We start from the raw sequence: 21286 nt of genomic DNA on the forward strand, positions 1-21286 counted from the left end.
CAAAGAGGAGCCCACAAACAGACATTGCCATGGTCTCTCTGGTGTTCAAACACTGCTCAGTGGAGGAAACAGTGAATGGCTAAGAATAAATGAGCAGGCACTTGGTCACACAGAAATTGGCAAAAGGATATTTTTTTTTTTTACAAGATTTTTATTTCCTTAATAAAATGACATGCATTTCCAGGAAAAACTTGCATTTAATAATTATTTATTTTCCAAAAAGTAGGATTTTGGTTGGCTGATTCATGATAAAATAGAGAGAAAAGTAAAATAAAAAGTGTTAAAGTGTGTGTTTGTGTGTGGTTGTGTTCACCCAGGCATGCCTATGTGTATGAGTAGTGCCCAGGCCTGGACTGGGGGGATTGAGTGAGATTAGTTTTAAGAGGATTACAGACCATGCCTCATTAGCATACTGATTTACAGCCAAAAACACATACACATACACACAAATCTTTTTCTCTACTGTTCTGTTTTTATCTGTCCGTCTCTTTTGCTCTCTTACTTAGACACACACTTTCACCGACATCATGCACTTGTAAACAAAATACAATGGGTTCACTTGGCGTTCAAGAAGTGAGAGGATCTCCGTATCGGGGTAAAATAAGTCTGCGTTTCATTAGCGCAGTCCAAAGGGAAGTATAAAAACAGACCAGAGTCAAGGAATTTTATCAAATTTGTTACATCCATGTTGTTTCCTGGTTTAAATTGGAACATCCTGTGGGAAATCCAGTGATTCACCTACACCTGAGGTCATAGACCTTAATCTATGTAGGCAGGTCGTCCGCATTAATTCACACTCTCTACCCACTTGGCAGCAGCAAAAACCTGAGTGGTTTGTTTCCAGATCATAAGTTATTTTTCTGTTTGTTTTTAAATAAAATGAAATACAATAACTTAAATTATTTGTGTTGTCTACCTTATCATGTTGAGCATTTGTGCCAGCCATAAAAAGTGTATAGTGTTCATCCTCGTAGGTGCTTTAATAGCTATCGTAGCCTCATTTGCAGATTTAAACATATTTCAAAAAACATTGCAGCAGAGCAGAATGGAAACTGTAAAAAGTTGTTTGGATCAGATATTTATCATACTTTGCAAGACTTGTTAGCGTAGTTTGCAGAGCGTCAGTCTCGTAATCTGAGGGCTATGAGTTCGAACCTGAAACCTAATGACTGTCAGGAACTAGGCTAATGACTCCCAGGAAGCACTGAACGACTGTCAGGTGATAGGAGAACAACTGCTAGGAACTAGACTAGTGACCCTACTTAGGACCCTTTTGTGGCTACCTGGACACACTCACGACTGTGAGGCTTATATTTTCTAGCTCTTCCGCACTCTGGTCAGAACTGAAGACGCCTTTCGGAGGAGAGGTGAAACGTCTTCAATAATTTCTGCCAGTCCAGTTGCCTTATGGATCATGCTTTTGATTACCATGACCTGGATGACTGAGAATCTTCATAGACATAAGAGATGAAAGAACATTAGGTACATAAGCAAATTTTCGTTGGGGTAGTGCATTGAGGGTAATACACCGCACATCCTGTGAGTCTTCTCGGCAAGCTAAATTGTGATGAGAATAATACTCGTGTCCCAAAAAGAGATTTATGGTGCCGTATGCACCAAGGTGGCTTGCTTTTGTTCATCTTTGTAGAAGCCCTTCAAGCTATCATGGCCTCATTGGCAAAGGTGTAAAGGTTTGACAATAAATTGAAGAGCACGTTGCAAGCGTGAGAAGATGTTTGGATGAGACATTATCCATACATTGCAAGCCTCGTTGGCGCAGTAGGCAGCGCGTCAGTCTCATAATCTGAAGGCCGTGAGTTCGAACCTCACACGGGGCAGGTGTTTTAAAGCCAAAAGACCATTCAACACAATGAAGTAGAGAAGAGGTAAATGCAGTGGCTAATAAATCCAAAAACAGTGGCATCACTACCAACTCAATAGGCCCATGGAACACAAGAGATGAAGGAAAATTAGGTACACAAGAAAGTTTTCGTTGGGGTAGTGCATTGAGGGTAATACACCGCACATACTGTGAGTCTTCTCGGCAAGCTAAATTGTGATGAGAATAATACTCGTGTCCCAAAAAGAGATTTATGGTGCCGTATGCACCAAGGTGGCTTGCTTTTGTTCATCTTTGTAGAAGCCCTTCAAGCTATCATGGCCTCATTGGCAAAGGTGTAAAGGTTTGACAATAAATTGAAGAGCACGTTGCAAGCGTGAGAAGATGTTTGGATGAGACATTATCCATACATTGCAAGCCTCGTTGGCGCAGTAGGCAGCGCGTCAGTCTCATAATCTGAAGGCCGTGAGTTCGAACCTCACACGGGGCAGGTGTTTTAAAGCCAAAAGACCATTCAACACAATGAAGTAGAGAAGAGGTAAATGCAGTGGCTAATAAATCCAAAAACAGTGGCATCACTACCAACTCAATAGGTCCATGGAACACAAGAGATGAAGGAAAATTAGGTACACAAGAAAGTTTTCGTTGGGGTAGTGCATTGAGGGTAATACACCGCACATCCTGTGAGTCTTCTCGGCAAGCTAAATTGTGATGAGAATAATACTTGTGTCCCAAAAAGAGATTTATGGTGCCGTATGCACCAAGGTGGCTTGCTTTTGTTCATCTTTGTAGAAGCCCTTCAAGCTATCATGGCCTCATTGGCAAAGGTGTAAAGGTTTGACAATAAATTGAAGAGCACGTTGCAAGCGTGAGAAGATGTTTGGATGAGACATTATCCATACATTGCAAGCCTCGTTGGCGCAGTAGGCAGCGCGTCAGTCTCATAATCTGAAGGCCGTGAGTTCGAACCTCACACGGGGCAGGTGTTTTAAAGTCAAAAGACCATTCAACACAATGAAGTAGAGAAGAGGTAAATGCAGTGGCTAATAAATCCAAAAACAGTGGCATCACTACCAACTCAATAGGCCCATGGAACACAAGAGATGAAGGAAAATTAGGTAGACAAGAAAGTTTTCGTTGGGGTAGTGCATTGAGGGTAATACACCGCACATCCTGTGAGTCTTCTCGGCAAGCTAAATTGTGATGAGAATAATACTCGTGTCCCAAAAAGAGATTTATGGTGCCGTATGCACCAAGGTGGCTTGCTTTTGTTCATCTTTGTAGAAGCCCTTCAAGCTATCATGGCCTCATTGGCAAAGGTGTAAAGGTTTGACAATAAATTGAAGAGCACGTTGCAAGCGTGAGAAGATGTTTGGATGAGACATTATCCATACATTGCAAGCCTCGTTGGCGCAGTAGGCAGCGCGTCAGTCTCATAATCTGAAGGCCGTGAGTTCGAACCTCACACGGGGCAGGTGTTTTAAAGTCAAAAGACCATTCAACACAATGAAGTAGAGAAGAGGTAAATGCAGTGGCTAATAAATCCAAAAACAGTGGCATCACTACCAACTCAATAGGCCCATGGAACACAAGAGATGAAGGAAAATTAGGTACACAAGAAAGTTTTCGTTGGGGTAGTGCATTGAGGGTAATACACCGCACATCCTGTGAGTCTTCTCGGCAAGCTAAATTGTGATGAGAATAATACTTGTGTCCCAAAAAGAGATTTATGGTGCCGTATGCACCAAGGTGGCTTGCTTTTGTTCATCTTTGTAGAAGCCCTTCAAGCTATCATGGCCTCATTGGCAAAGGTGTAAAGGTTTGACAATAAATTGAAGAGCACGTTGCAAGCGTGAGAAGATGTTTGGATGAGACATTATCCATACATTGCAAGCCTCGTTGGCGCAGTAGGCAGCGCGTCAGTCTCATAATCTGAAGGCCGTGAGTTCGAACCTCACACGGGGCAGGTGTTTTAAAGCCAAAAGACCATTCAACACAATGAAGTAGAGAAGAGGTAAATGCAGTGGCTAATAAATCCAAAAACAGTGGCATCACTACCAACTCAATAGGTCCATGGAACACAAGAGATGAAGGAAAATTAGGTACACAAGAAAGTTTTCGTTGGGTTAGTGCATTGAGGGTAATACACCGCACATCCTGTGAGTCTTCTCGGCAAGCTAAATTGTGATGAGAATAATACTTGTGTCCCAAAAAGAAATCTATGGTGCCGTATGCACCAAGGTGGCTTGCTTTTGTTCATCTTTGTAGAAGCCCTTCAAGCTATCATGGCCTCATTGGCAAAGGTGTAAAGGTTTGACAATAAATTGAAGAGCACGTTGCAAGCGTGAGAAGATGTTTGGATGAGACATTATCCATACATTGCAAGCCTCGTTGGCGCAGTAGGCAGCGCGTCAGTCTCATAATCTGAAGGCCGTGAGTTCGAACCTCACACGGGGCAGGTGTTTTAAAGCCAAAAGACCATTCAACACAATGAAGTAGAGAAGAGGTAAATGCAGTGGCTAATAAATCCAAAAACAGTGGCATCACTACCAACTCAATAGGCCCATGGAACACAAGAGATGAAGGAAAATTAGGTACACAAGAAAGTTTTCGTTGGGGTAGTGCATTGAGGGTAATACACCGCACATCCTGTGAGTCTTCTCGGCAAGCTAAATTGTGATGAGAATAATACTCGTGTCCCAAAAAGAGATTTATGGTGCCGTATGCACCAAGGTGGCTTGCTTTTGTTCATCTTTGTAGAAGCCCTTCAAGCTATCATGGCCTCATTGGCAAAGGTGTAAAGGTTTGACAATAAATTGAAGAGCACGTTGCAAGCGTGAGAAGATGTTTGGATGAGACATTATCCATACATTGCAAGCCTCGTTGGCGCAGTAGGCAGCGCGTCAGTCTCATAATCTGAAGGCCGTGAGTTCGAACCTCACACGGGGCAGGTGTTTTAAAGCCAAAAGACCATTCAACACAATGAAGTAGAGAAGAGGTAAATGCAGTGGCTAATAAATCCAAAAACAGTGGCATCACTACCAACTCAATAGGTCCATGGAACACAAGAGATGAAGGAAAATTAGGTACACAAGAAAGTTTTCGTTGGGGTAGTGCATTGAGGGTAATACACCGCACATCCTGTGAGTCTTCTCGGCAAGCTAAATTGTGATGAGAATAATACTCGTGTCCCAAAAAGAGATTTATGGTGCCGTATGCACCAAGGTGGCTTGCTTTTGTTCATCTTTGTAGAAGCCCTTCAAGCTATCATGGCCTCATTGGCAAAGGTGTAAAGGTTTGACAATAAATTGAAGAGCACGTTGCAAGCGTGAGAAGATGTTTGGATGAGACATTATCCATACATTGCAAGCCTCGTTGGCGCAGTAGGCAGCGCGTCAGTCTCATAATCTGAAGGCCGTGAGTTCGAACCTCACACGGGGCAGGTGTTTTAAAGCCAAAAGACCATTCAACACAATGAAGTAGAGAAGAGGTAAATGCAGTGGCTAATAAATCCAAAAACAGTGGCATCACTACCAACTCAATAGGTCCCATGGAACACAAGAGATGAAGGAAAATTAGGTACACAAGAAAGTTTTCGTTGGGGTAGTGCATTGAGGGTAATACACCGCACATCCTGTGAGTCTTCTCGGCAAGCTAAATTGTGATGAGAATAATACTCGTGTCCCAAAAAGAGATTTATGGTGCCGTATGCACCAAGGTGGCTTGCTTTTGTTCATCTTTGTAGAAGCCCTTCAAGCTATCATGGCCTCATTGGCAAAGGTGTAAAGGTTTGACAATAAATTGAAGAGCACGTTGCAAGCGTGAGAAGATGTTTGGATGAGACATTATCCATACATTGCAAGCCTCGTTGGCGCAGTAGGCAGCGCGTCAGTCTCATAATCTGAAGGCCGTGAGTTCGAACCTCACACGGGGCAGGTGTTTTAAAGCCAAAAGACCATTCAACACAATGAAGTAGAGAAGAGGTAAATGCAGTGGCTAATAAATCCAAAAACAGTGGCATCACTACCAACTCAATAGGTCCATGGAACACAAGAGATGAAGGAAAATTAGGTACACAAGAAAGTTTTCGTTGGGGTAGTGCATTGAGGGTAATACACCGCACATCCTGTGAGTCTTCTCGGCAAGCTAAATTGTGATGAGAATAATACTCGTGTCCCAAAAAGAGATTTATGGTGCCGTATGCACCAAGGTGGCTTGCTTTTGTTCATCTTTGTAGAAGCCCTTCAAGTAATCATGGCCTCATTGGCAAAGGTGTAAAGGTTTGACAATAAATTGAAGAGCACGTTGCAAGCGTGAGAAGATGTTTGGATGAGACATTATCCATACATTGCAAGCCTCGTTGGCGCAGTAGGCAGCGCGTCAGTCTCATAATCTGAAGGCCGTGAGTTCGAACCTCACACGGGGCAGGTGTTTTAAAGCCAAAAGACCATTCAACACAATGAAGTAGAGAAGAGGTAAATGCAGTGGCTAATAAATCCAAAAACAGTGGCATCACTACCAACTCAATAGGCCCATGGAACACAAGAGATGAAGGAAAATTAGGTACACAAGAAAGTTTTCGTTGGGGTAGTGCATTGAGGGTAATACACCGCACATCCTGTGAGTCTTCTCGGCAAGCTAAATTGTGATGAGAATAATACTCGTGTCCCAAAAAGAGATTTATGGTGCCGTAGGCACCAAGGTGGCTTGCTTTTGTTCATCTTTGTAGAAGCCCTTCAAGTAATCATGGCCTCATTGGCAAAGGTGTAAAGGTTTGACAATAAATTGAAGAGCACGTTGCAAGCGTGAGAAGATGTTTGGATGAGACATTATCCATACATTGCAAGCCTCGTTGGCGCAGTAGGCAGCGCGTCAGTCTCATAATCTGAAGGCCGTGAGTTCGAACCTCACACGGGGGAGGTGTTTTAAAGCCAAAAGACCATTCAACACAATGAAGTAGAGAAGAGGTAAATGCAGTGGCTAATAAATCCAAAAACAGTGGCATCACTACCAACTCAATAGGTCCATGGAACACAAGAGATGAAGGAAAATTAGGTACACAAGAAAGTTTTCGTTGGGGTAGTGCATTGAGGGTAATACACCGCACATCCTGTGAGTCTTCTCGGCAAGCTAAATTGTGATGAGAATAATACTCGTGTCCCAAAAAGAGATTTATGGTGCCGTATGCACCAAGGTGGCTTGCTTTTGTTCATCTTTGTAGAAGCCCTTCAAGCTATCATGGCCTCATTGGCAAAGGTGTAAAGGTTTGACAATAAATTGAAGAGCACGTTGCAAGCGTGAGAAGATGTTTGGATGAGACATTATCCATACATTGCAAGCCTCGTTGGCGCAGTAGGCAGCGCGTCAGTCTCATAATCTGAAGGCCGTGAGTTCGAACCTCACACGGGGCAGGTGTTTTAAAGCCAAAAGACCATTCAACACAATGAAGTAGAGAAGAGGTAAATGCAGTGGCTAATAAATCCAAAAACAGTGGCATCACTACCAACTCAATAGGTCCATGGAACACAAGAGATGAAGGAAAATTAGGTACACAAGAAAGTTTTCGTTGGGGTAGTGCATTGAGGGTAATACACCGCACATCCTGTGAGTCTTCTCGGCAAGCTAAATTGTGATGAGAATAATACTCGTGTCCCAAAAAGAGATTTATGGTGCCGTATGCACCAAGGTGGCTTGCTTTTGTTCATCTTTGTAGAAGCCCTTCAAGCTATCATGGCCTCATTGGCAAAGGTGTAAAGGTTTGACAATAAATTGAAGAGCACGTTGCAAGCGTGAGAAGATGTTTGGATGAGACATTATCCATACATTGCAAGCCTCGTTGGCGCAGTAGGCAGCGCGTCAGTCTCATAATCTGAAGGCCGTGAGTTCGAACCTCACACGGGGCAGGTGTTTTAAAGCCAAAAGACCATTCAACACAATGAAGTAGAGAAGAGGTAAATGCAGTGGCTAATAAATCCAAAAACAGTGGCATCACTACCAACTCAATAGGCCCATGGAACACAAGAGATGAAGGAAAATTAGGTACACAAGAAAGTTTTCGTTGGGGTAGTGCATTGAGGGTAATACACCGCACATCCTGTGAGTCTTCTCGGCAAGCTAAATTGTGATGAGAATAATACTCGTGTCCCAAAAAGAGATTTATGGTGCCGTATGCACCAAGGTGGCTTGCTTTTGTTCATCTTTGTAGAAGCCCTTCAAGCTATCATGGCCTCATTGGCAAAGGTGTAAAGGTTTGACAATAAATTGAAGAGCACGTTGCAAGCGTGAGAAGATGTTTGGATGAGACATTATCCATACATTGCAAGCCTCGTTGGCGCAGTAGGCAGCGCGTCAGTCTCATAATCTGAAGGCCGTGAGTTCGAACCTCACACGGGGCAGGTGTTTTAAAGCCAAAAGACCATTCAACACAATGAAGTAGAGAAGAGGTAAATGCAGTGGCTAATAAATCCAAAAACAGTGGCATCACTACCAACTCAATAGGTCCATGGAACACAAGAGATGAAGGAAAATTAGGTACACAAGAAAGTTTTCGTTGGGGTAGTGCATTGAGGGTAATACACCGCACATCCTGTGAGTCTTCTCGGCAAGCTAAATTGTGATGAGAATAATACTCGTGTTCCAAAAAGAGATTTATGGTGCCGTATGCACCAAGGTGGCTTGCTTTTGTTCATCTTTGTAGAAGCCCTTCAAGCTATCATGGCCTCATTGGCAAAGGTGTAAAGGTTTGACAATAAATTGAAGAGCACGTTGCAAGCGTGAGAAGATGTTTGGATGAGACATTATCCATACATTGCAAGCCTCGTTGGCGCAGTAGGCAGCGCGTCAGTCTCATAATCTGAAGGCCGTGAGTTCGAACCTCACACGGGGCAGGTGTTTTAAAGCCAAAAGACCATTCAACACAATGAAGTAGAGAAGAGGTAAATGCAGTGGCTAATAAATCCAAAAACAGTGGCATCACTACCAACTCAATAGGTCCATGGAACACAAGAGATGAAGGAAAATTAGGTACACAATAAAGTTTTCGTTGGGTTAGTGCATTGAGGGTAATACACCCCACATCCTGTGAGTCTTCTGGGCAAGCTAAATTGTGATGAGAATAATACTCGTGTCCCAAAAAGAGATTTATGGTGCCGTATGCACCAAGGTGGCTTGCTTTTGTTCATCTTTGTAGAAGCCCTTCAAGCTATCATGGCCTCATTGGCAAAGGTGTAAAGGTTTGACAATAAATTGAAGAGCACGTTGCAAGCGTGAGAAGATGTTTGGATGAGACATTATCCATACATTGCAAGCCTCGTTGGCGCAGTAGGCAGCGCGTCAGTCTCATAATCTGAAGGCCGTGAGTTCGAACCTCACACGGGGCAGGTGTTTTAAAGCCAAAAGACCATTCAACACAATGAAGTAGAGAAGAGGTAAATGCAGTGGCTAATAAATCCAAAAACAGTGGCATCACTACCAACTCAATAGGTCCATGGAACACAAGAGATGAAGGAAAATTAGGTACACAAGAAAGTTTTCGTTGGGGTAGTGCATTGAGGGTAATACACCGCACATCCTGTGAGTCTTCTCGGCAAGCTAAATTGTGATGAGAATAATACTCGTGTTCCAAAAAGAGATTTATGGTGCCGTATGCACCAAGGTGGCTTGCTTTTGTTCATCTTTGTAGAAGCCCTTCAAGCTATCATGGCCTCATTGGCAAAGGTGTAAAGGTTTGACAATAAATTGAAGAGCACGTTGCAAGCGTGAGAAGATGTTTGGATGAGACATTATCCATACATTGCAAGCCTCGTTGGCGCAGTAGGCAGCGCGTCAGTCTCATAATCTGAAGGCCGTGAGTTCGAACCTCACACGGGGCAGGTGTTTTAAAGCCAAAAGACCATTCAACACAATGAAGTAGAGAAGAGGTAAATGCAGTGGCTAATAAATCCAAAAACAGTGGCATCACTACCAACTCAATAGGTCCATGGAACACAAGAGATGAAGGAAAATTAGGTACACAATAAAGTTTTCGTTGGGTTAGTGCATTGAGGGTAATACACCCCACATCCTGTGAGTCTTCTGGGCAAGCTAAATTGTGATGAGAATAATACTCGTGTCCCAAAAAGAGATTCATGGTGCCGTATGCACCAAGGTGGCTTGCTTTTGTTCATCTTTGTAGAAGCCCTTCAAGCTATCATGGCCTCATTGGCAAAGGTGTAAAGGTTTGACAATAAATTGAAGAGCACGTTGCAAGCGTGAGAAGATGTTTGGATGAGACATTATCCATACATTGCAAGCCTCGTTGGCGCAGTAGGCAGCGCGTCAGTCTCATAATCTGAAGGCCGTGAGTTCGAACCTCACACGGGGCAGGTGTTTTAAAGCCAAAAGACCATTCAACACAATGAAGTAGAGAAGAGGTAAATGCAGTGGCTAATAAATCCAAAAACAGTGGCATCACTACCAACTCAATAGGTCCATGGAACACAAGAGATGAAGGAAAATTAGGTACACAAGAAAGTTTTCGTTGGGGTAGTGCATTGAGGGTAATACACCGCACATCCTGTGAGTCTTCTCGGCAAGCTAAATTGTGATGAGAATAATACTCGTGTCCCAAAAAGAGATTTATGGTGCCGTATGCACCAAGGTGGCTTGCTTTTGTTCATCTTTGTAGAAGCCCTTCAAGCTATCATGGCCTCATTGGCAAAGGTGTAAAGGTTTGACAATAAATTGAAGAGCACGTTGCAAGCGTGAGAAGATGTTTGGATGAGACATTATCCATACATTGCAAGCCTCGTTGGCGCAGTAGGCAGCGCGTCAGTCTCATAATCTGAAGGCCGTGAGTTCGAACCTCACACGGGGCAGGTGTTTTAAAGCCAAAAGACCATGCAACACAATGAAGTAGAGAAGAGGTAAATGCAGTGGCTAATAAATCCAAAAACAGTGGCATCACTACCAACTCAATAGGTCCATGGAACACAAGAGATGAAGGAAAATTAGGTACACAAGAAAGTTTTCGTTGGGGTAGTGCATTGAGGGTAATACACCGCACATCCTGTGAGTCTTCTCGGCAAGCTAAATTGTGATGAGAATAATACTCGTGTCCCAAAAAGAGATTTATGGTGCCGTATGCACCAAGGTGGCTTGCTTTTGTTCATCTTTGTAGAAGCCCTTCAAGCTATCATGGCCTCATTGGCAAAGGTGTAAAGGTTTGACAATAAATTGAAGAGCACGTTGCAAGCGTGAGAAGATGTTTGGATGAGACATTATGCATACATTGCAAGCCTCGTTGGCACAGTAGGCAGCGCGTCAGTCTCATAATCTGAAGGCCGTGAGTTCGAACCTCACACGGGGCAGGTGTTTTAAAGCCAAAAGACCATTCAACACAATGAAGTAGAGAAGAGGTAAATGCAGTGGCTAATAAATCCAAAAACAGTGGCATCACTACCAACTCAATAGGTCCATGGAACAAAAGAGATGAAGGAAAATTAGGTACACAAGAAAGTTTTCGTTGGGGTAGTGCATTGAGGGTAATACACTGCACATCCTGTGAGTCTTCTCGGCAAGCTAAATTGTGATGAGAATAATACTCGTGTTCCAAAAAGAGATTTATGGTGCCGTATGCACCAAGGTGGCTTGCTTTTGTTCATCTTTGTAGAAGCCCTTCAAGCTATCATGGCCTCATTGGCAAAGGTGTAAAGGTTTGACAATAAATTGAAGAGCACGTTGCAAGCGTGAGAAGATGTTTGGATGAGACATTATCCATACATTGCAAGCCTCGTTGGCGCAGTAGGCAGCGCGTCAGTCTCATAATCTGAAGGCCGTGAGTTCGAACCTCACACGGGGCAGGTGTTTTAAAGCCAAAAGACCATTCAACACAATGAAGTAGAGAAGAGGTAAATGCAGTGGCTAATAAATCCAAAAACAGTGGCATCACTACCAACTCAATAGGTCCATGGAACACAAGAGATGAAGGAAAATTAGGTACACAAGAAAGTTTTCGTTGGGGTAGTGCATTTAGGGTAATACACCGCACATCCTGTGAGTCTTCTCGGCAAGCTCAATTGTGATGAGAATAATACTCGTGTCCCAAAAAGAGATTTATGGTGCCGTATGCACCAAGGTGGCTTGCTTTTGTTCATCTTTGTAGAAGCCCTTCAAGCTATCATGGCCTCATTGGCAAAGGTGTAAAGGTTTGACAATATATTGAAGAGCACGTTGCAAGCGTGAGAAGATGTTTGGATGAGACATTATCCATACATTGCAAGCCTCGTTGGCGCAGTAGGCAGCGCGTCAGTCTCATAATCTGAAGGCCGTGAGTTCGAACCTCACACGGGGCAGGTGTTTTAAAGCCAAAAGACCATGCAACACAATGAAGTAGAGAAGAGGTAAATGCAGTGGCTAATAAATCCAAAAACAGTGGCATCACTACCAACTCAATAGGTCCATGGAACACAAGAGATGAAGGAAAATTAGGTACACAAGAAAGTTTTCGTTGGGGTAGTGCATTGAGGGTAATACACCGCACATCCTGTGAGTCTTCTCGGCAAGCTAAATTGTGATGAGAATAATACTCGTGTCCCAAAAAGAGATTTATGGTGCCGTATGCACCAAGGTGGCTTGCTTTTGTTCATCTTTGTAGAAGCCCTTCAAGCTATCATGGCCTCATTGGCAAAGGTGTAAAGGTTTGACAATAAATTGAAGAGCACGTTGCAAGCGTGAGAAGATGTTTGGATGAGACATTATCCATACATTGCAAGCCTCGTTGGCGCAGTAGGCAGCGCGTCAGTCTCATAATCTGAAGGCCGTGAGTTCGAACCTCACACGGGGCAGGTGTTTTAAAGCCAAAAGACCATTCAACACAATGAAGTAGAGAAGAGGTAAATGCAGTGGCTAATAAATCCAAAAACAGTGGCATCACTACCAACTCAATAGGTCCATGGAACACAAGAGATGAAGGAAAATTAGGTACACAAGAAAGTTTTCGTTGGGGTAGTGCATTGAGGGTAATACACCGCACATCCTGTGAGTCTTCTCGGCAAGCTAAATTGTGATGAGAATAATACTCGTGTCCCAAAAAGAGATTTATGGTGCCAGTATGCACCAAGGTGGCTTGCTTTTGTTCATCTTTGTAGAAGCCCTTCAAGCTATCATGGCCTCATTGGCAAAGGTGTAAAGGTTTGACAATAAATTGAAGAGCACGTTGCAAGCGTGAGAAGATGTTTGGATGAGACATTATCCATACATTGCAAGCCTCGTTGGCGCAGTAGGCAGCGCGTCAGTCTCATAATCTGAAGGCCGTGAGTTCGAACCTCACACGGGGCAGGTGTTTTAAAGCCAAAAGACCATTCAACACAATGAAGTAGAGAAGAGGTAAATGCAGTGGCTAATAAATCCAAAAACAGTGGCATCACTACCAACTCAATAGGTCCATGGAACACAAGAGATGAAGGAAAATTAGGTACACAAGAAAGTTTTCGTTGGGGTAGTGCATTGAGGGTAATACACCGCACATCCTGTGAGTCTTCTCGGCAAGCTAAATTGTGATGAGAATAATACTCGTGTTCCAAAAAGAGATTTATGGTGCCGTATGCACCAAGGTGGCTTGCTTTTGTTCATCTTTGTAGAAGCCCTTCAAGCTATCATGGCCTCATTGGCAAAGGTGTAAAGGTTTGACAATAAATTGAAGAGCACGTTGCAAGCGTGAGAAGATGTTTGGATGAGACATTATCCATACATTGCAAGCCTCGTTGGCGCAGTAGGCAGCGCGTCAGTCTCATAATCTGAAGGCCGTGAGTTCGAACCTCACACGGGGCAGGTGTTTTAAAGCCAAAAGACCATTCAACACAATGAAGTAGAGAAGAGGTAAATGCAGTGGCTAATAAATCCAAAAACAGTGGCATCACTACCAACTCAATAGGTCCATGGAACACAAGAGATGAAGGAAAATTAGGTACACAAGAAAGTTTTCGTTGGGTTAGTGCATTGAGGGTAATACACCCCACATCCTGTGAGTCTTCTGGGCAAGCTAAATTGTGATGAGAATAATACTCGTGTCCCAAAAAGAGATTCATGGTGCCGTATGCACCAAGGTGGCTTGCTTTTGTTCATCTTTGTAGAAGCCCTTCAAGCTATCATGGCCTCATTGGCAAAGGTGTAAAGGTTTGACAATAAATTGAAGAGCACGTTGCAAGCGTGAGAAGATGTTTGGATGAGACATTATCCATACATTGCAAGCCTCGTTGGCGCAGTAGGCAGCGCGTCAGTCTCATAATCTGAAGGCCGTGAGTTCGAACCTCACACGGGGCAGGTGTTTTAAAGCCAAAAGACCATTCAACACAATGAAGTAGAGAAGAGGTAAATGCAGTGGCTAATAAATCCAAAAACAGTGGCATCACTACCAACTCAATAGGTCCATGGAACACAAGAGATGAAGGAAAATTAGGTACACAAGAAAGTTTTCGTTGGGGTAGTGCATTGAGGGTAATACACCGCACATCCTGTGAGTCTTCTCGGCAAGCTAAATTGTGATGAGAATAATACTCGTGTCCCAAAAAGAGATTTATGGTGCCGTATGCACCAAGGTGGCTTGCTTTTGTTCATCTTTGTAGAAGCCCTTGAAGCTATCATGGCCTCATTGGCAAAGGTGTAAAGGTTTGACAATAAATTGAAGAGCACGTTGCAAGCGTGAGAAGATGTTTGGATGAGACATTATCCATACATTGCAAGCCTCGTTGGCGCAGTAGGCAGCGCGTCAGTCTCATAATCTGAAGGCCGTGAGTTCGAACCTCACACGGGGCAGGTGTTTTAAAGCCAAAAGACCATTCAACACAATGAAGTAGAGAAGAGGTAAATGCAGTGGCTAATAAATCCAAAAACAGTGGCATCACTACCAACTCAATAGGTCCATGGAACACAAGAGATGAAGGAAAATTAGGTACACAAGAAAGTTTTCGTTGGGGTAGTGCATTGAGGGTAATACACCCCACATCCTGTGAGTCTTCTGGGCAAGCTAAATTGTGATGAGAATAATACTCGTGTCCCAAAAAGAGATTTATGGTGCCGTATGCACCAAGGTGGCTTGCTTTTGTTCATCTTTGTAGAAGCCCTTCAAGCTATCATGGCCTCATTGGCAAAGGTGTAAAGGTTTGACAATAAATTGAAGAGCACGTTGCAAGCGTGAGAAGATGTTTGGATGAGACATTATCCATACATTGCAAGCCTCGTTGGCGCAGTAGGCAGCGCGTCAGTCTCATAATCTGAAGGCCGTGAGTTCGAACCTCACACGGGGCAGGTGTTTTAAAGCCAAAAGACCATTCAACACAATGAAGTAGAGAAGAGGTAAATGCAGTGGCTAATAAATCCAAAAACAGTGGCATCACTACCAACTCAATAGGTCCATGGAACACAAGAGATGAAGGAAAATTAGGTACACAAGAAAGTTTTCGTTGGGGTAGTGCATTGAGGGTAATACACCCCACATCCTGTGAGTCTTCTCGGCAAGCTAAATTGTGATGAGAATAATACTCGTGTCCCAAAAAGAGATTTATGGTGCCGTATGCACCAAGGTGGCTTGCTTTTGTTCATCTTTGTAGAAGCCCTTGAAGCTATCATGGCCTCATTGGCAAAGGTGTAAAGGTTTGACAATAAATTGAAGAGCACGTTGCAAGCGTGAGAAGATGTTTGGATGAGACATTATCCATACATTGCAAGCCTCGTTGGCGCAGTAGGCAGCGCGTCAGTCTCATAATCTGAAGGCCGTGAGTTCGAACCTCACACGGGGCAGGTGTTTTAAAGCCAAAAGACCATTCAACACAATGAAGTAGAGAAGAGGTAAATGCAGTGGCTAATAAATCCAAAAACAGTGGCATCACTACCAACTCAATAGGTCCATGGAACACAAGAGATGAAGGAAAATTAGGTACACAAGAAAGTTTTCGTTGGGGTAGTGCATTGAGGGTAATACACCGCACATCCTGTGAGTCTTCTCGGCAAGCTAAATTGTGATGAGAATAATACTCGTGTCCCAAAAAGAGATTTATGGTGCCGTATGCACCAAGGTGGCTTGCTTTTGTTCATCTTTGTAGAAGCCCTTCAAGCTATCATGGCCTCATTGGCAAAGGTGTAAAGGTTTGACAATAAATTGAAGAGCAAGTTGCAAGCGTGAGAAGATGTTTGGATGAGACATTATCCATACATTGCAAGCCTCGTTGGCGCAGTAGGCAGCGCGTCAGTCTCATAATCTGAAGGCCGTGAGTTCGAACCTCACACGGGGCAGGTGTTTTAAAGCCAAAAGACCATTCAACACAATGAAGTAGAGAAGAGGTAAATGCAGTGGCTAATAAATCCAAAAACAGTGGCATCACTACCAACTCAATAGGTCCATGGAACACAAGAGATGAAGGAAAATTAGGTACACAAGAAAGTTTTCGTTGGGGTAGTGCATTGAGGGTAATACACCGCACATCCTGTGAGTCTTCTCGGCAAGCTAAATTGTGATGAGAATAATACTCGTGTCCCAAAAAGAGATTTATGGTGCCGTATGCACCAAGGTGGCTTGCTTTTGTTCATCTTTGTAGAAGCCCTTCAAGCTATCATGGCCTCATTGGCAAAGGTGTAAAGGTTTGACAATAAATTGAAGAGCACGTTGCAAGCGTGAGAAGATGTTTGGATGAGACATTATCCATACATTGCAAGCCTCGTTGGCGCAGTAGGCAGCGCGTCAGTCTCATAATCTGAAGGCCGTGAGTTCGAACCTCACACGGGGCAGGTGTTTTAAAGCCAAAAGACCATTCAACACAATGAAGTAGAGAAGAGGTAAATGCAGTGGCTAATAAATCCAAAAACAGTGGCATCACTACCAACTCAATAGGTCCATGGAACACAAGAGATGAAGGAAAATTAGGTACACAAGAAAGTTTTCGTTGGGGTAGTGCATTGAGGGTAATACACCGCACATCCTGTGAGTCTTCTCGGCAAGCTAAATTGTGATGAGAATAATACTCGTGTCCCAAAAGAGATTTATGGTGCCGTATGCACCAAGGTGGCTTGCTTTTGTTCATCTTTGTAGAAGCCCTTCAAGCTATCATGGCCTCATTGGCAAAGGTGTAAAGGTTTGACAATAAATTGAAGAGCACGTTGCAAGCGTGAGAAGATGTTTGGATGAGACATTATCCATACATTGCAAGCCTCGTTGGCGCAGTAGGCAGCGCGTCAGTCTCATAATCTGAAGGCCGTGAGTTCGAACCTCACACGGGGCAGGTGTTTTAAAGCCAAAAGACCATTCAACACAATGAAGTAGAGAAGAGGTAAATGCAGTGGCTAATAAATCCAAAAACAGTGGCATCACTACCAACTCAATAGGTCCATGGAACACAAGAGATGAAGGAAAATTAGGTACACAAGAAAGTTTTCGTTGGGGTAGTGCATTGAGGGTAATACACCGCACATCCTGTGAGTCTTCTCGGCAAGCTAAATTGTGATGAGAATAATACTCGTGTCCCAAAAAGAGATTTATGGTGCCGTATGCACCAAGGTGGCTTGCTTTTGTTCATCTTTGTAGAAGCCCTTCAAGCTATCATGGCCTCATTGGCAAAGGTGTAAAGGTTTGACAATAAATTGAAGAGCACGTTGCAAGCGTGAGAAGATGTTTGGATGAGACATTATCCATACATTGCAAGCCTCGTTGGCGCAGTAGGCAGCGCGTCAGTCTCATAATCTGAAGGCCGTGAGTTCGAACCTCACACGGGGCAGGTGTTTTAAAGCCAAAAGACCATTCAACACAATGAAGTAGAGAAGAGGTAAATGCAGTGGCTAATAAATCCAAAAACAGTGGCATCACTACCAACTCAATAGGTCCATGGAACACAAGAGATGAAGGAAAATTAGGTACACAAGAAAGTTTTCGTTGGGGTAGTGCATTGAGGGTAATACACCGCACATCCTGTGAGTCTTCTCGGCAAGCTAAATTGTGATGAGAATAATACTCGTGTCCCAAAAAGAGATTTATGGTGCCGTATGCACCAAGGTGGCTTGCTTTTGTTCATCTTTGTAGAAGCCCTTCAAGCTATCATGGCCTCATTGGCAAAGGTGTAAAGGTTTGACAATAAATTGAAGAGCACGTTGCAAGCGTGAGAAGATGTTTGGATGAGACATTATCCATACATTGCAAGCCTCGTTGGCGCAGTAGGCAGCGCGTCAGTCTCATAATCTGAAGGCCGTGAGTTCGAACCTCACACGGGGCAGGTGTTTTAAAGCCAAAAGACCATTCAACACAATGAAGTAGAGAAGAGGTAAATGCAGTGGCTAATAAATCCAAAAACAGTGGCATCACTACCAACTCAATAGGTCCATGGAACACAAGAGATGAAGGAAAATTAGGTACACAAGAAAGTTTTCGTTGGGGTAGTGCATTGAGGGTAATACACCCCACATCCTGTGAGTCTTCTCGGGCAAGCTAAATTGTGATGAGAATAATACTCGTGTCCCAAAAAGAGATTTATGGTGCCGTATGCACCAAGGTGGCTTGCTTTTGTTCATCTTTGTAGAAGCCCTTCAAGCTATCATGGCCTCATTGGCAAAGGTGTAAAGGTTTGACAATAAATTGAAGAGCACGTTGCAAGCGTGAGAAGATGTTTGGATGAGACATTATCCATACATTGCAAGCCTCGTTGGCGCAGTAGGCAGCGCGTCAGTCTCATAATCTGAAGGCCGTGAGTTCGAACCTCACACGGGGCAGGTGTTTTAAAGCCAAAAGACCATTCAACACAATGAAGTAGAGAAGAGGTAAATGCAGTGGCTAATAAATCCAAAAACAGTGGCATCACTACCAACTCAATAGGTCCATGGAACACAAGAGATGAAGGAAAATTAGGTACACAAGAAAGTTTTCGTTGGGGTAGTGCATTGAGGGTAATACACCGCACATCCTGTGAGTCTTCTCGGCAAGCTAAATTGTGATGAGAATAATACTCGTGTCCCAAAAAGAGATTTATGGTGCCGTATGCACCAAGGTGGCTTGCTTTTGTTCATCTTTGTAGAAGCCCTTCAAGCTATCATGGCCTCATTGGCAAAGGTGTAAAGGTTTGACAATAAATTGAAGAGCACGTTGCAAGCGTGAGAAGATGTTTGGATGAGACATTATCCATACATTGCAAGCCTCGTTGGCGCAGTAGGCAGCGCGTCAGTCTCATAATCTGAAGGCCGTGAGTTCGAACCTCACACGGGGCAGGTGTTTTAAAGCCAAAAGACCATTCAACACAATGAAGTAGAGAAGAGGTAAATGCAGTGGCTAATAAATCCAAAAACAGTGGCATCACTACCAACTCAATAGGTCCATGGAACACAAGAGATGAAGGAAAATTAGGTACACAAGAAAGTTTTCGTTGGGGTAGTGCATTGAGGGTAATACACCGCACATCCTGTGAGTCTTCTCGGCAAGCTAAATTGTGATGAGAATAATACTCGTGTCCCAAAAAGAGATTTATGGTGCCGTATGCACCAAGGTGGCTTGCTTTTGTTCATCTTTGTAGAAGCCCTTCAAGCTATCATGGCCTCATTGGCAAAGGTGTAAAGGTTTGACAATAAATTGAAGAGCACGTTGCAAGCGTGAGAAGATGTTTGGATGAGACATTATCCATACATTGCAAGCCTCGTTGGCGCAGTAGGCAGCGCGTCAGTCTCATAATCTGAAGGCCGTGAGTTCGAACCTCACACGGGGCAGGTGTTTTAAAGCCAAAAGACCATTCAACACAATGAAGTAGAGAAGAGGTAAATGCAGTGGCTAATAAATCCAAAAACAGTGGCATCACTACCAACTCAATAGGTCCATGGAACACAAGAGATGAAGGAAAATTAGGTACACAAGAAAGTTTTCGTTGGGGTAGTGCATTGAGGGTAATACACCGCACATCCTGTGAGTCTTCTCGGGCAAGCTAAATTGTGATGAGAATAATACTCGTGTCCCAAAAAGAGATTTATGGTGCCGTATGCACCAAGGTGGCTTGCTTTTGTTCATCTTTGTAGAAGCCCTTCAAGCTATCATGGCCTCATTGGCAAAGGTGTAAAGGTTTGACAATAAATTGAAGAGCACGTTGCAAGCGTGAGAAGATGTTTGGATGAGACATTATCCATACATTGCAAGCCTCGTTGGCGCAGTAGGCAGCGCGTCAGTCTCATAATCTGAAGGCCGTGAGTTCGAACCTCACACGGGGCAGGTGTTTTAAAGCCAAAAGACCATTCAACACAATGAAGTAGAGAAGAGGTAAATGCAGTGGCTAATAAATCCAAAAACAGTGGCATCACTACCAACTCAATAGGTCCATGGAACACAAGAGATGAAGGAAAATTAGGTACACAAGAAAGTTTTCGTTGGGGTAGTGCATTGAGGGTAATACACCGCACATCCTGTGAGTCTTCTCGGCAAGCTAAATTGTGATGAGAATAATACTCGTGTCCCAAAAAGAGATTTATGGTGCCGTATGCACCAAGGTGGCTTGCTTTTGTTCATCTTTGTAGAAGCCCTTCAAGCTATCATGGCCTCATTGGCAAAGGTGTAAAGGTTTGACAATAAATTGAAGAGCACGTTGCAAGCGTGAGAAGATGTTTGGATGAGACATTATCCATACATTGCAAGCCTCGTTGGCGCAGTAGGCAGCGCGTCAGTCTCATAATCTGAAGGCCGTGAGTTCGAAGCCTCACACGGGGCAGGTGTTTTAAAGCCAAAAGACCATGCAACACAATGAAGTAGAGAAGAGGTAAATGCAGTGGCTAATAAATCCAAAAACAGTGGCATCACTACCAACTCAATAGGTCCATGGAACACAAGAGATGAAGGAAAATTAGGTACACAAGAAAGTTTTCGTTGGGGTAGTGCATTGAGGGTAATACACCGCACATCCTGTGAGTCTTCTCGGCAAGCTAAATTGTGATGAGAATAATACTCGTGTCCCCAAAAGAGATTTATGGTGCCGTATGCACCAAGGTGGCTTGCTTTTGTTCATCTTTGTAGAAGCCCTTCAAGCTATCATGGCCTCATTGGCAAAGGTGTAAAGGTTTGACAATAAATTGAAGAGCACGTTGCAAGCGTGAGAAGATGTTTGGATGAGACATTATCCATACATTGCAAGCCTCGTTGGCGCAGTAGGCAGCGCGTCAGTCTCATAATCTGAAGGCCGTGAGTTCGAACCTCACACGGGGCAGGTGTTTTAAAGCCAAAAGACCATTCAACACAATGAAGTAGAGAAGAGGTAAATGCAGTGGCTAATAAATCCAAAAACAGTGGCATCACTACCAACTCAATAGGTCCATGGAACACAAGAGATGAAGGAAAATTAGGTACACAAGGAAGTTTTCGTTGGGGTAGTGCATTGAGGGTAATACACCGCACATCCTTTGAGTTTTCACGGCAAGCTAAATTGTGATGAGAATAATACTCGTGTCCCAAAAAGAGATTTA

At 43.5% G+C, this 21286-nt stretch overlaps 1 protein-coding gene and 37 non-coding genes across 42 annotated transcripts in view; 37 read left to right on the plus strand and 1 right to left on the minus strand.

Moving 5' to 3' along the window:
• Window positions 1–21286, minus strand: part of LOC117825947 (cytoplasmic dynein 2 heavy chain 1) — a 140373-nt gene that overhangs the window by 37144 nt on the left and 81943 nt on the right. The window lies entirely within an intron of this gene.
• On the plus strand, window positions 1766–1838 carry trnam-cau. The gene has a single exon. It is a non-coding gene; the product is annotated as a tRNA-Met (tRNA).
• trnam-cau lies at window positions 2258–2330 on the plus strand. The gene has a single exon. It is a non-coding gene; the product is annotated as a tRNA-Met (tRNA).
• Window positions 2750–2822, plus strand: trnam-cau. Its single transcript has one exon. It is a non-coding gene; the product is annotated as a tRNA-Met (tRNA).
• On the plus strand, window positions 3242–3314 carry trnam-cau. Its single transcript has one exon. It is a non-coding gene; the product is annotated as a tRNA-Met (tRNA).
• Window positions 3734–3806, plus strand: trnam-cau. The gene has a single exon. It is a non-coding gene; the product is annotated as a tRNA-Met (tRNA).
• Window positions 4226–4298, plus strand: trnam-cau. Its single transcript has one exon. It is a non-coding gene; the product is annotated as a tRNA-Met (tRNA).
• On the plus strand, window positions 4718–4790 carry trnam-cau. The gene has a single exon. It is a non-coding gene; the product is annotated as a tRNA-Met (tRNA).
• Window positions 5210–5282, plus strand: trnam-cau. The gene has a single exon. It is a non-coding gene; the product is annotated as a tRNA-Met (tRNA).
• Window positions 5703–5775, plus strand: trnam-cau. Its single transcript has one exon. It is a non-coding gene; the product is annotated as a tRNA-Met (tRNA).
• trnam-cau lies at window positions 6195–6267 on the plus strand. Its single transcript has one exon. It is a non-coding gene; the product is annotated as a tRNA-Met (tRNA).
• On the plus strand, window positions 7179–7251 carry trnam-cau. Its single transcript has one exon. It is a non-coding gene; the product is annotated as a tRNA-Met (tRNA).
• On the plus strand, window positions 7671–7743 carry trnam-cau. Its single transcript has one exon. It is a non-coding gene; the product is annotated as a tRNA-Met (tRNA).
• Window positions 8163–8235, plus strand: trnam-cau. Its single transcript has one exon. It is a non-coding gene; the product is annotated as a tRNA-Met (tRNA).
• trnam-cau lies at window positions 8655–8727 on the plus strand. The gene has a single exon. It is a non-coding gene; the product is annotated as a tRNA-Met (tRNA).
• On the plus strand, window positions 9147–9219 carry trnam-cau. The gene has a single exon. It is a non-coding gene; the product is annotated as a tRNA-Met (tRNA).
• On the plus strand, window positions 9639–9711 carry trnam-cau. The gene has a single exon. It is a non-coding gene; the product is annotated as a tRNA-Met (tRNA).
• Window positions 10131–10203, plus strand: trnam-cau. The gene has a single exon. It is a non-coding gene; the product is annotated as a tRNA-Met (tRNA).
• On the plus strand, window positions 10623–10695 carry trnam-cau. The gene has a single exon. It is a non-coding gene; the product is annotated as a tRNA-Met (tRNA).
• Window positions 11607–11679, plus strand: trnam-cau. The gene has a single exon. It is a non-coding gene; the product is annotated as a tRNA-Met (tRNA).
• Window positions 12099–12171, plus strand: trnam-cau. The gene has a single exon. It is a non-coding gene; the product is annotated as a tRNA-Met (tRNA).
• On the plus strand, window positions 12591–12663 carry trnam-cau. The gene has a single exon. It is a non-coding gene; the product is annotated as a tRNA-Met (tRNA).
• On the plus strand, window positions 13084–13156 carry trnam-cau. Its single transcript has one exon. It is a non-coding gene; the product is annotated as a tRNA-Met (tRNA).
• On the plus strand, window positions 13576–13648 carry trnam-cau. The gene has a single exon. It is a non-coding gene; the product is annotated as a tRNA-Met (tRNA).
• Window positions 14068–14140, plus strand: trnam-cau. The gene has a single exon. It is a non-coding gene; the product is annotated as a tRNA-Met (tRNA).
• On the plus strand, window positions 14560–14632 carry trnam-cau. Its single transcript has one exon. It is a non-coding gene; the product is annotated as a tRNA-Met (tRNA).
• Window positions 15052–15124, plus strand: trnam-cau. The gene has a single exon. It is a non-coding gene; the product is annotated as a tRNA-Met (tRNA).
• On the plus strand, window positions 15544–15616 carry trnam-cau. The gene has a single exon. It is a non-coding gene; the product is annotated as a tRNA-Met (tRNA).
• trnam-cau lies at window positions 16036–16108 on the plus strand. Its single transcript has one exon. It is a non-coding gene; the product is annotated as a tRNA-Met (tRNA).
• On the plus strand, window positions 16528–16600 carry trnam-cau. The gene has a single exon. It is a non-coding gene; the product is annotated as a tRNA-Met (tRNA).
• Window positions 17019–17091, plus strand: trnam-cau. The gene has a single exon. It is a non-coding gene; the product is annotated as a tRNA-Met (tRNA).
• Window positions 17511–17583, plus strand: trnam-cau. Its single transcript has one exon. It is a non-coding gene; the product is annotated as a tRNA-Met (tRNA).
• Window positions 18003–18075, plus strand: trnam-cau. The gene has a single exon. It is a non-coding gene; the product is annotated as a tRNA-Met (tRNA).
• On the plus strand, window positions 18496–18568 carry trnam-cau. The gene has a single exon. It is a non-coding gene; the product is annotated as a tRNA-Met (tRNA).
• trnam-cau lies at window positions 18988–19060 on the plus strand. The gene has a single exon. It is a non-coding gene; the product is annotated as a tRNA-Met (tRNA).
• trnam-cau lies at window positions 19480–19552 on the plus strand. The gene has a single exon. It is a non-coding gene; the product is annotated as a tRNA-Met (tRNA).
• On the plus strand, window positions 19973–20045 carry trnam-cau. The gene has a single exon. It is a non-coding gene; the product is annotated as a tRNA-Met (tRNA).
• trnam-cau lies at window positions 20958–21030 on the plus strand. Its single transcript has one exon. It is a non-coding gene; the product is annotated as a tRNA-Met (tRNA).

This window comes from Notolabrus celidotus, chromosome 14 (genome assembly GCF_009762535.1).
Source record: "Notolabrus celidotus isolate fNotCel1 chromosome 14, fNotCel1.pri, whole genome shotgun sequence".
NCBI classification, from domain to species: Eukaryota; Metazoa; Chordata; class Actinopteri; order Labriformes; family Labridae; genus Notolabrus; species Notolabrus celidotus.